At 47.3% G+C, this 10462-nt stretch overlaps 1 pseudogene; it reads right to left on the bottom strand.

Annotated features, from left to right (window-relative positions):
• Positions 1–410: 410 nt before the first annotated feature.
• Positions 411–1917, bottom strand: LOC143817699 (piwi-like protein 1 pseudogene; annotated as a pseudogene).
• Positions 1918–10462: the final 8545 nt, after the last annotated feature.

Here is a 10462-nt window from a genome sequence, read left to right as displayed (position 1 = left end):
TCCAAAAACAAAAAAAAAATGTATACAGTCTGTTATCTGAGGCTGACGGCTGGTGTATCTGTGGTGGAAAAATCGTAGTTTTGCAGGCATACGTAGCATAGTTCTGTTTGCTAGCCTTGTTGTACTAATTTTTTTTTTGCCAAATTTCACATACAAGAGAAAAAAAATTATACAGTCTGTTATCTGTGGATGCGGCCTGGTGTATCTGTGGTGAGAAAAATCATAGTTTCGCAGGCATATGTATCATAGTTCTGTGTGCTAGCCTTGTTCTACTTTTTTTTTTTAATTCACCGAAAAACAAGAAATATTTTATACAGTCTGATATCTGTGGCTGCAGTCTGGTGTATCTTTGATGGAAAAATTGTAGTTTCGCAGGCATAAGTTGCTTAGTTCTGTCTGCTAGCCTTGTTCTACACTTTTTTCCAAACATTCAGCAAAAATCCCCCCAAAAAGTCATTGACCTCCACCAACACCACCCGGTTCATCTTGACGCGCATTTGCTGTGTGATCTTGAACAGGTTCTGCATAAGAGCGTTCACCGCGTCCTAATTTCTTCGGGTGTAAAAGTGCACCCAATTATTCATATCTCGGGTTCTGATCAGGCCGGGACCCCTCTGCTCTCACAACCAATCAGCAAACTGTGGATTGTATTCAGCAGATTTGTCTTCTTGCATGATTTATTTCCGGAGGTGCGATTCTCACTTTGAACTGTAGCAGTTCGGTATCGAAATTCAGCCCCCAGTCACGTAGCTCTTTCTGAACGCTCTCATCCTTGTGTATGTAGTTCATGAACTTCCCAACTTGCCACTCCCTCTGTTCTGGTGTTAAGCGGGTGTGAACGGTCAGGTCTTTAATGACGTTGAAGTCATTTCTCATTCTGTCGGTCAGACCTGTTAGGTTGCAGAACTCTGGCACCAGTACAATGGCTCTGTCTGTGGCTCCCAGTTGGGCCTCTGGGGGATGTCACTATTAGCGGCTGGATCATGTCTTTCTTGTTCATTATATTGGTTCTTATAGTAGTCCACAAAGCTGATCTCGCTTCCGTCTGCCTTCTTGAAGGTGTACACTGTAGTCATATTCCAGGAGATCTCGTCTATACTGTAGGTTTTAGTGTTGGACTTGGTGAGGACGATCTGTCCTATCAATTCCTTGCAGCAGGAGTCCTGGAACCTCTGAGGGCCACACAAGGAGTAGAGGCTGCTCATGATGTCATGCACAGTCTCGTTCCTGAGGACTTTACGGCTGACATCAATGCTCAACATGATTCTGGACTCGTACTGGAGAATGGAGGTGGAAAACCCTGGCAGATGGCAAGTCGGTGGGCTCTGACTTCGGTGGCATCACTCGGGTTGTAATAGTTGCGTCCTATCTGCTTCATATCCATTATCTTCAGGAGTCTTCAGAAAATGATGTTATAGAAATGGAAGCAGGTGGGCGAGGTCAGTGGAAGCTTGTTGGTCAGGTGATTTTTATCCGCACGTTCTCTCCATTTCGAGTTTGGCTGAACACTTCGGTGACCATATTCAGTCTTTTTGGTGAAAATACCATGGTTCCTTCAAACGCCCGCGCCTTTCCAATGGTTTCTTCATGCTGGTACAGGAGGCCATACCGCAAACACTTGGACTCCATGGCGGGGTTGAAGTCAATGTGCTACTGGTAAAGGGCCCACTGTGGTCGGGACACCAGCTTGATGTGGTTGGTCACAAGAGCAATCTTGGTTCAAGAGGCGCCAGCTTTTGATTTTTGGACATGATCGACAGTATGCCAGGTGTTCACCCCGATGTCATGGAAGTCATGCCTATGTCCACCCCATTCCCCGATAGACACTTCTGCAAGTCCAGCTGAAACCTGCAGAACTTCGGGTGATGGTCTCTCTGCTGCCGGTGGACCTCTCTGGCACCCTCTTCCGATGAGCATAGGCTCAGGCGCTGGCTGCTGAGATCTGACTGCTGGCTGGGGTCCTTGGGGCTGCTGTACAAACTGAAGAATGCAAAGTGGGTTTTCCTGCGGCTATCCAGTATCTGGGTTCAAAGGCTTATTGGGGTGCATATGACTTGGTAGCAGGGCAGGCCTTGCAGTTAATACATAAGAAAACAGTATGGCAGGACCAACTGAAGAATGTGAACTGGGTTTTCCTGTGGCCATCCAGTACCTGGGTTCAAAGGCTTATTGGGGTGCATATAACTTGATAGCAGGGCAGGCTTTGCATTCAATGCAACATTTTTTCAGGAAGCCCCCTGTACCTCTCGTCAAAGGGGTATTGGTGTGCTTTGCAATTGTTGGCAGCCCAGCCACTCACTGCATAGGCAATAACAGCATAGGAGACGCACTGTTTAAAAATGATCCTTTAAGCTTATTAATGCTGCCTGATGCCGCTCTAAAAATTAGCTTTGTGACTTTCAGAGTCCCTCCTTCATAAATTAAACAAGATGTGTCTCTTTACGTGTCACACACCACATGGCCAGCTAGAGTTGTTAAATGTTATAATGACATTTCCCAGTGAATGCATTTGTATTGGTTGAAAGCAATTTTAAAGTTGAAAAACGCATCAAAAATGCTGCGTGTGAACATAGCTCAAGTGGGGGAGGAACATTTTGGTCTGGTGTTAATTATTTAGCCTTATATACAAGTCATTACCCTTGAAAGGATGAACCTTAACATATTTCCCAGCAAAATCCATTTTGGTTTTCTTTTTGTATGTTTTTTGGTGCACCTGTAAAAATGGCTTGAAACTCTGACAACATTGCTTACAGCTGTGACCTTGGAGTCAGGAATTCTTCCAGGGGCGATCCGCATGATGTTCCTGTGTCACTTGAGCAGTGTTTCCATCATTTTTAGACGTTTTTAGACCTTAAAAGGACCCCCGGGGGAATTGCAGTAAAAATACCCGGGTTTCCCATAGATTTACATTGGGCTCGTTGCTCGGGTCGAGTACCCAGGTATTCCAATTTGCTCGACCCTAGCAAGGAGCACCCGAGCAAGGAGCACCCGAGCATTTTAGTGATCGCTCATCACTAGGGTTGAGCGACTTTTACTTTTTTGGGATTGAGTAGGGTTTCGCGAAACCCGACTTTGTGAAAAGTCGGGTCGGGTGAAATCGGCCGATTATTGCGTAAAATCGGGGGCCGACCGAAACACGAAACCCAATGCAAGTCAATGGGGAATCAAAGTCGGCAGAGCGTGGAGGACAGGAAAACACCTACAGTGCCCATTTTAATGCCAAAAACATCAATTCTTATTACTGAAGCTTGTCAATCTTAATTTACTTTATAATAATAGTTAGGCATTGAAAACTGGGGGTCATTTGGCTAAAGTTGTGGGAGGGTATGGCTGGCTCAAGTTTTTCGTGGGCCCAGAAAACGCGGAATACGTCATGGCGGTGGAGCAAGGAGAGGTTAGTATTTCAACTTTGCAAGTGCTGTGATCCTGAGCAAGCAGAGGGGGCCCACTCATTCGCATTGGCACTGGCACAGGGCCCCTCAAAGTACGGCGGTGTGTTTGACGGTGGTGGCGCCTCCCACCGGCAGAGACACTTTTGCGTACTATGAGGGGCCTTGTGCCAGTGATGTTGCCAATGAGTATGCCCCCCACCTGATGAAGGAACCTGCACTTTCATCTGCACCTTCCTCTTTGTCCCCGTGTAAGGTGGTATAGTATGCGGGAAGGGGAACCTGACTTTCAACAGGGTCAGATTCTGGCTGTGTAGAGTGCAAGGGGAATGTAGTGGTCTGGGTCAATGTACCAGCAGACTCATCTAGCAGTGGCTGGGCAATGGGCAGGATGAGGAGGAAACACAGATCTAGGCCCAAATAATAAAGTGGGCTAAATGCAGTTCAAAATTGGTAACAGGACTAACCAGGCGGCATTGATTTGTTCAATGGAGGACAACTGTTATGAGAGGCTGACACAGTGAGGAGGCCCAAATAAGTAGGCTAAATGCCTTTCAAAACTGGTAAAAGGACAAAACAGGCGGCATAGCTTTGTGCAGTGGAGGACAACTGTAATGGGAGGCAGACACAGTTAGTAGGCCCAAATAATTAGGCTAAATGCAGTTCAAAACTGGTAAAAAGACTAAACAGGCAGCATAGCTTTGTGCAGTTGAGGACAACTGTAATGGGAGGTAGACACAGTTATTAGGCCCAAATAAGTAGGCTAAATGCTGTTCAAAACTGGTAAAAGGACTAAACAGGCGGCATAGCTTTGTTCAGTGGAGGACAACTGTAATGGGAGGTAGACACAGTTAGTAGGCCTAAATAAGTAAGAAGCCTAAATGCAGTTCAAAATAGGTAAAAGGACTAAACAGGCGGCATAGCTTTGTTCAGCAGAGGACAACTGTAATGAGAGGCTGACACACTTAGTAGGCCCAAAAAAGTAAGTAGGCTAAAGGCAGTTCAAAATTGGTAACAGGAATAACCAGGCGGCATTGCTTGGTTCAGCGGAGGACAATTGTAAGGAGTGGCTGACACAGTGAATAGGCCCAAATAATTAAGTAGGCTAAAAGCAGTTCAAAATTTGTAACAGGACTAAACTGGCGGCGTTGCTTGGTTCAGCGGAGGACAATTGTAAGGAGTGGCTGACACACTTAGTAGGCCCAAAAAAGTAAGTATGCTAAATGCAGTTCAAAATTGGTAACAGGAATAACCAGGCGGCATTGCTTGGTTCAGCGGAGGACAATTGTAAGGAGTGGCTGACACACTTAGTAGGCCCAAAAAAGTAAGTAGGCTAAATGCAGTTCAAAATTGGTAACAGGAATAACCAGGCGGCATTGCTTGGTTCAGCGGAGGACAACTGTAAGGAGTGGCTGACACACCTAATAGGCCCAAAAAAGTAAGTAGGTTAAATGCAGTTCAAAATTGGTAACAGGAATAACCAGGCGGCATTGCTTGGTTCAGCGGAGGACAATTGTAAGGAGTGGCTGACACAGTGAGTAGGCACAAATAAGTAGGCTAAAAGCAGTTCAAAATTGGTAACAGGACTAAACTGGCGGCGTTGCTTGGTTCAGAGGAGGACATTTGTAAGGAGTGGCTGACACAGTGAGTAGGCCCTAATAATTAAGTAGGCTAAAAGCAGTTCAAAATTGGTAACAGGACTAAACTGGTGGCATTGCTTGGTTCAGCGGAGGACAATTGTAAGGAGTGGCTGACACAGTGAGTAGGCCCTAATAATAAAGTAGGCTAAATGTCTGCCAAATTTTTTTTCAGAAAGAACCAGGTGGCATAGCTAGGTACAGGGGTGGGCTCCTCTGCTCAGTAGCAGACAGTGGTAGTAGGCGCAACGTTTTAACTGGTCTAAATGGAGGCCAGGGCCCCTGTATATTTTAACTATCATCTATCATTTCAACAAATTTGTATTGGCAGTGCCATTGAAGGATTTAACAGCACAGACTACACAGTGGTGGAGCAGGGAGAGGTAAGTATTGCAAGAGGTAGAGCACTGTTCGAGCTGGGGGGGAACACTCTCTCGTGGGCTGCGGCACTGGCACAGGGCCCCTCATATTACGACGGTGTGTCTGACATTGGTTGTGCACCACCACTGTCAGAGACACTTCAATGTACTATGAGGTACCCTGTGCCAGTGCCGTCGCCCAAGAGTGGACACACCCACCTGTCCAGGCAAACGGCACTCGCACGGGTGCTTGTGCTAGGTGGTGACCACGGCCCTGTGGGGGGAGTCAGCCCATTTAAAGAGGTATAAAAATGGCCTATGGTGGACATTCAGCAGCTGCAGCTGCAAGCAGTCAGTAAGAGGAGACCAAAAGCAAGACATTTTTCAGGCAAGCTACGTGTCAGCAGGGGAAGGTGGGGCCAAATAATTGGAAATCCATGATTGGTTCATTTTAATGAAGGTTAGGTCATCGACATTTCGGGTAGCCAGACATGTCCTTTTTTTAGTCAGTATTGAACCAGCCGCACTGAAGACTCTTTCGGATAGCACACTAGCAGCAGGGCAAGCGAGCTCCTGTAATGCATATTCTGCCAATTCAGGCCAGGTGTCTATTTTAGATGCCCAGTAATCAAAGGGGAATGACCTGTGAGGGAGAACATCGATAAGGGCGGAAAAGTAGTTTGTAACCATACTGGACAAATGCTGTCTCCTGTCACTTTGAATCGATGCAGCAGTACCTGTCTTGTCAGCGGTCATTGTGAAATCACTCCACAACCTGGTCATAAAACCCCTCTGTCCAGCACCACTTCGGATTTGTGCACCTCTAACACCTCTGCCATGTTGCCCACTATGCCTCGTGTTAGAACCATCACCGCCGCTGTGTGCTGGGAATGCCTGAACCAAACGGTCTACAAGAGTTGCTTGTTTGGTAGCCAATATTTGCTCAAGGTTCTCATGTGGCATGATATTTTGTAATTTTCCTTTATATTGTGGATCCAGGAGGCAGGCCAACCAGTAATCGTCATTGGTCATCATTTTGATAATGCGGGGGTCCATTTTTAGGATACGCAAGGCATACTCAGCCATGTGGGCCAATGTTCCAGGTGTCAATTCACTGCCTGTGCTGGGTTCAGGAGCACTTTCTTGCAAATTAACATCACTTGTGTCCCGCAAAAACCCTGTACCTGACCTTGCAACGCCACCAGTTTCTATTGCCCCCTGAGAAGCATCCTCCTCCCATAAATATTCATCCCCATCATCCTCCTCCTCCTCCTCTTCGTCCGCCACCAAGTACAGGAGAGTTCCCTGAGCAGACAATGGCTGACTGTCATCAAGGCTTCCCTCATCCTCGGCTGCAGATGCCTGCTCCTTAATGTACGTCAAACTTTGCATCAGCAGAAGCATTAGTGGGATGCTCATGCTTATGATGGCGTCGTCTGCACTTACCAGCCATGTGCATTCCTCAAGACACTGAAGGACTTGACAGAGGTCTTGTAGCTTCGACCACTGTACACCAGACAACTCCATGTCTGCCATCCAACTGCCTGCCTGTGTATGTGTATCCTCCCACAAATAGATTACAGCATGCCTCTGTTCGCACAGCCTCTGAAGCATATGCAGTGTGGAGTTCCACCTTGTTGCAACGTCGATTATTAGCCAGTGCTGGGGAAGATTCAGCAATCGCTGATGGTTCAACTGGAGTGTACGGGCGACCGGAGGATGTGCGAGCGAAGTCTTCACACCTTGAGGAGTTGGGCTGGTAACCCCGGATAATTTTTCAGGAAGCACTGCACCACCAGGTTCAAGGTGTGAGCCAGGCAAGGTATGTGTTGTGAAAGGGCTATGGCAGCCATAAAATTCCTTCCGTTATCACTGACTACCTTGCCTGCCTCAAGATGTACACTGCCCAGCCATGACTGAGTTTCTTGCTGCAAGTACTCGGCCAGAACTTCTGTGGTGTGTCTGTTGTCGCCCAAACACTTCTTTTGCAACACAGCCTGCCGACGCTTACCACTAGCTGTTCGATAATGGGATACCTCGTGTGCAACACTGGCAGCTGCCGATGGAGTGGTTGTGTGACTGCACTCTGTGGACAAGCTTTGGCTTCTGGAGGAGGAGGGGGAGGAGGAGGAGGGGTGGCGAACGCCTACAGCCAACTGTTTCCTAGACCGTTGGCTAGGCAGAACTGTCCCACTATGGCTGTCCCCTGTGGACCCTGCATCCACCACATTAACCCAGTGCGCCGTGATGGACACGTAACGTCCCTGGCCATGCCTACTGGTCCATGCATCCGTTGTGAGGTGCACCTTTCCACTGACTGATTGCCTCAGTGCATGGACAATGCAGCCTTTGACATGCTGGAGGAGGGCTGGGATGGCTGCTCTCGCAAAGAAGTGCTGACTGGGTAGGTCATAGCGTGGTACTGCGTAGGCCATCAGGTCTTTGAAAGCTTCGCTTTCAACCAACTGGTAGGGCATCATCTCTAACGAGATTAGTTTAGCAATGAGGCCGTTCAAACCCTGTGTACGCGGATGAGAGGATGAGTACTTTCTTGTCCTAACGAGAGTCTCTTGTAGGGTGAGCTGGACTGGAGAGCTGCATATGGTGGAACAAGCGGTGGTGGTGGTGGTGGACATGGTGGATTGAGAGAGGGTTGGTGATGGTATTCTTGATGTTGACCTACATACAGTGTTTCCTACCAAAAACCTTGTGATTCCCTGACTGCTATGGCCTTGCGACAATACCTCCACATTTGCTGCTGGTGGTGTCCTAACCGGTGGGCTTACAGTGAGGGAAGCAATGTAGCGTTGCTGACTACCTTCATTCTGAGCAGGTGCATATGGGACGTTTGGTAGTTAGTCCAGGCTTGCAAGTGCATGCTGGTTAAATGTCTACGCATGCACGTTGTATTTAAATTTTGGGGATTCTTCCCTCTGCTAAAGGTCTTTGAGCAATTCTTACAGATAACTTTGCACTGATCATTCGGATCTTGGTTAAAAAATTGCCACACTCCACTATTCCTACTATGGAATACCTTTTCAGGCATTGCACGCTGTGCTACTTTCACCGGATGGCCACGCTGTCCTAAAACTGTTTTTTTGGTTGACAAACGTTTGTGGCCTGAGACGGGCCTGCCAGATGAAAGCTGTTGCGATGTAGATGGCTGCTGCAGATCATCCTCCTCCACTTCTGAGCTACTGTCAGCGGCACCCTCTTCCCCCAATGGCTGCCAATCTGGGTCAACAACTGGGTCATCTATCACCTCCTCTTCAATGTCATGTGCACCTTTCTCTGTGGCACCGTGTAAGGTGCTATAGCGTTCTGGATGGGGCACCATAGTCTCATCAGGGTCAGTTTCTGGCTCAGTACACTGCGAGGGCAATGTAGTGATCTGAGTCAATGGAACAGCATAATAATCTAGCTGTGGCTGTGCATCAGTGCACTCCATGTCCGATTCATCTTGTAATGGGCTGTTAACAATTTCCCTTTCTAACGCAGGCACGGTGTGTGTAAAGAGCTCCATGGAGTAACCTGTTGTGTCGCCTGATGCATCCTTCACTGTTGGTTTGGGTGAAGGACACAAGGAAGCGACTTGTTCCTGACGGGGAGCATCCACTGACGACTCGCTGCTTTTAAATTTGGAACTTTCTGAAGAGGAGGCGAAAGAGCTAGAGGACAAGTCAGCAAGGAAAGCCACAACTTTTTCCTCCTGCTCCGGCTTTAAAAGCGGTTTTCCTACTCCCAGATAAGGGAGCCTTCGAGGCCTTGTGTAGCCTGACGATGACGATGGCTCAACACCTCCAACCTTAGCTGCTATTTTGCTTTTCCCACTACCACCAGATGCTCCACCACCACCACCACCGCCATCAGTACCAGCTGGCAACGACCGCCCACAGCCTCTTCCACCAGACTTCCTCATTTTTGGGAAAATCTAACCAAAATAACAACCGTTATATGGTACTGTAAAACAAGGTAGAAGGTGTATATAAACTTGTTGAGAATTTAATTCTCCTTTTTTTTGGGGGGAGACTGCACCACAACTCAGGCCCAGTGTATAACACAACACAATTTAAGTGGCAGCAAGTGGCTGGCTGATACACGACAAACTAAGAGGACTGAGGTATATCCACTTTGTGAGAATTTGAATCTCACTTTTTTTGGGAGAAGACAGAACCCAAACTCAGGCCCAGTGTATTTTACAACACAATGTGAGTGGCAGCAAGTGGCTGGCTGATACACCACAAACTAAGAGGACTGAGGTATATCCACTTTGTGAGACTTTCAATCTCACTTTTTTTTGGAGGAGACTGAACCCAAACTCAGGCCCAGTGTATTTTACAACGCAATGTGAGGGGCAGCAAGTGGCTGACTGATACACCACAAACTAAGAGGACTGAGGTATATCCACTTTGTGAGAATTTCAATCTCACTTTTTTGGGGGGGAGACTGAACCCAAACTCAGGCCCAGTGTATTTTACAACACTATGTAAGTGGCAGAACGTGGCTGGCTGATATACGACAAACTAACAGAACTGACGTATATCCACTTTGTGACAATTTGAATCTCCCTTTTTTAAGGGGGAGACAGCACCACAATTCAGGCCCAGTGTGTAACACAACGCAATGTAAGTGGCAGCAAGTGGCTGGAAGATATCTGAAAAAATCCAAGGACTGTAGTACAATTTCAATCTCCCTACAATGATCTCAGGACAAGTATGGCAGCAACAAAAAGGACTGCTGCACACAAAAGGGTGGACAAATAAACAAGATAACTGCAGAAAGGAGCAACAGGATTTTTGCTTTTAAAAAAGCAGTTGGTTTGCACAGCAGCGGTGCAAACAGCAATGCAGCTATCAGGGAGCCTTATAAGACAGCCTAATAAGCTACAGAGCTGATGCACAAAAATATAGCCTCCACTGTCCCTGCAAAACAAAGGTGGTGTTGGACAGTGGAAATCGCTACAGCACAAGCGGTTTGGGGGTTAATCTTCCCTCCCTAACTATATTCCTGCTTCTGACGAAGCTGCAGCAACCTCTCCCTATGCTAAGATCGGCAGAAGTAAGATGGCGGTCGGCGT

Source organism: Ranitomeya variabilis, chromosome 3 (genome assembly GCF_051348905.1).
Source record: "Ranitomeya variabilis isolate aRanVar5 chromosome 3, aRanVar5.hap1, whole genome shotgun sequence".
NCBI classification, from domain to species: domain Eukaryota; kingdom Metazoa; phylum Chordata; class Amphibia; order Anura; family Dendrobatidae; genus Ranitomeya; species Ranitomeya variabilis.
This window is presented reverse-complemented; position numbering and strand designations above follow the sequence as displayed.